Source organism: Galeopterus variegatus, unplaced genomic scaffold, assembly GCF_000696425.1.
Source record: "Galeopterus variegatus unplaced genomic scaffold, G_variegatus-3.0.2 Scaffold3279, whole genome shotgun sequence".
NCBI lineage: Eukaryota > Metazoa > Chordata > Mammalia > Dermoptera > Cynocephalidae > Galeopterus > Galeopterus variegatus.
The window spans coordinates 148,017-150,568 of record NW_007729390.1 but is presented as its reverse complement, the minus strand read 5'-3'; positions in this window follow the sequence as shown (position 1 = coordinate 150,568).

Genomic DNA, 2,552 nt, shown 5'->3' with positions numbered 1-2,552 from the left:
CCTAAAAATGTAAAATTCTTTGGGCTGAACTTCTGTTAATGTGATGGGTGCGACTGTTTTTTCAATTAATGTATTCATAAGTGAATATTACTTGATATTTTAAAGAAACAGCTTTCATTGTCAATTCTATCATAACAACATTTTGTTTTTATTGGCATAAGCACTGAGAACCTGTTCCCATAAATAAGCAGATGAGAATGGAAGGGCTTCTGTTATATGTCGCTCAATTGTTTGAACTCCCTCCAAGTTATATGCCAAAAATCACATAGTAATTGATTATAAAAATATTGATGACAATCTGTGAGCTGACATCTTTATTAGGTCAATTTCAGTGAAAGTGAAGAATTGAAAGCAATCTGACTCAGACAAGGATGTGGTACCCAGTTTTATACCCAGATGTGGTACCCAGTTATCAGACATTTGTGTACTCAACAGTGAGCCCAATATTTTAAAATGTACTTTTGCTTGGTGCCCTGAGGGGCTTTTCCCAGCAGGGGGTGACACCTTTGTGAGATGCAGCATGGGTGATGCCTTTTATATGGGGGGCCCTTTCCACCATCCACCCTGCCCCACCCTCATTCTGCCCCGGGAGGCTGGCTGCCAGGACCACACCAATGGGCTCCCTTCCCCTTGAGCTTCATTCTGTTTGGGTTTGGCCAATGGGGAACCCTGTCAGTGGGCAGAAACAGGGGGGAGGAGAGCAAGGTTGGGCATTTATTTCCAGGGCTCCATCTGTGGCATGACTCAGGGTGGCTGCATCTCTTTCAGGAAGGCTTCAGCTCCACATCCTTTGCAGCCTTCCAATGTCTCCAGATTCTAGAAACCTCTCCCTCACCTCCCCCTGCACAGGGGACTGCACTGTCTTTTGTATCTTTCTTTACTCCACCCATACCTTTATAAATGTTTTCTCTATCCAACTGTCCTCAAATTACCCAATTTGAGTGCGCTTTCTATTTTATGTTGATTTCCTGACTGATAAATCTTTTTTTTTTTTTTTTTTTTTGTGGCTGGCCAGTACAGGGATCTGAACCTTGGACCTTGTGTTACCAGCACCATGCTCTAACCAACCGAGCTAACTGGCTAGCCCCAAACCCTTTTTTTACATTGGGGAAGAGGGTATTTGTGAAGGATAGGAAGTGGAAATTAGGACGCATGTCAGTCGAGGGTCTGGAATTAATTCTCTTAAAATTGTCATTGCTTGTGAACCCTCAGAAAGTCAGCTTGTACCCCGGGGGTCTGAGTGCTCCAATTTGATGATGGCTGATATAATACCCAACCATCCATCCCTGTCCACTTCATCATAGTAGTATTAAAGACAAGGTTGGGAGCCAAGCAGGCATTAAGGAAAGCTGGCAAATGCTTTTCCATCAATGCTGAATGCAGCAGATGACTCCTGTACAGTATGGGGTGTGTCCAGCACCTCCCTGCTTTCTGTGGCCCGCCACGCTCACCACTGCCCTCATCTTTTTGGGAAGCAAATGTCCTTTTGAGCTGAAGTATGCACCAGGGGCTGCCTTTAGGAAGCCACCACTCCAAGATAGCTGCTTGAGCCTAGCACCAATCACCCTTGAAGGGGAGCCTGTCCGGTTTATCCACCAGGCTGTCTGCAGCACTGAGTTAGAAGTTCCAGATAAACTGTCGAGAGTTCTTTATGGCAGCAGCAGGCAACTGATCTATGATAACAAGTAAAATGATAGGGGTCCCCAGGCAACGACAGCAGCTGCAGTTTAGAGTTGAATTTGAAATTAAAACGTGCTGAATCCACCTGCTGGAAGCTCTCAAATCTTCCATCCCTGAATGGGCTAGAAGCCCCAAGGGTCAATTGCTCAATATTGTTGGTGCCACTGAGACTTGAGGTTCCTGGCAGATGGCTGTGGGATGTGTTTGCATTAGCTGCCACTGTGGCTTTTCCCTCAGGGTGCACCAGAGTGGCATTTATTTTAATCAATCAATTTGAAAGTAATAACAATCTCAGAGCCTCTTAGGTCATGACCCATCACTGCATTGAATTTGGCTGAGTCCCTCTTTAGGGCCATGGTTTGTGTGATAGTTTGGATTAGTGTTCAGAAAATGTTCACCCTCTTCCCTTCACACTGGGGGTGGGGAGAACCTCCCACCCTGTGGATGTAGGTTTGGCTGGGTGACTTGCTTTGACCAGATGGATGTTGGTGGAAATGGCAAGCACAAAGGTATTAAATGTGCAGTTTGGTTTGCTCTTGCTTCCAGGGATCCCCATGATGAGAGTGTGCCCAGGCAGATTCTGTCCCTTTGTACCAGGCTCAGTATACACACATGTGGGGCAGACCTGAGCCCAAACTGCAGCCTGCAGCTACACCTAGCAGAGCCATGGTGACCTGTGGACCTGTGAACGTGAGAGTTAGTGCTCATTGTGAACCACTGAGGTGGGTTTGCAACAACTGACAAGTGACAGTAGTCCCCCATATCAATGGTTTTGTTTTTTGTGGTTTCAGTTATTTGTGGTCAACTGTGGTCTGAAAATATTAAATGGAAAATTCCAGAAAATCATAAGTTTTAAATTGAACACCATTCTG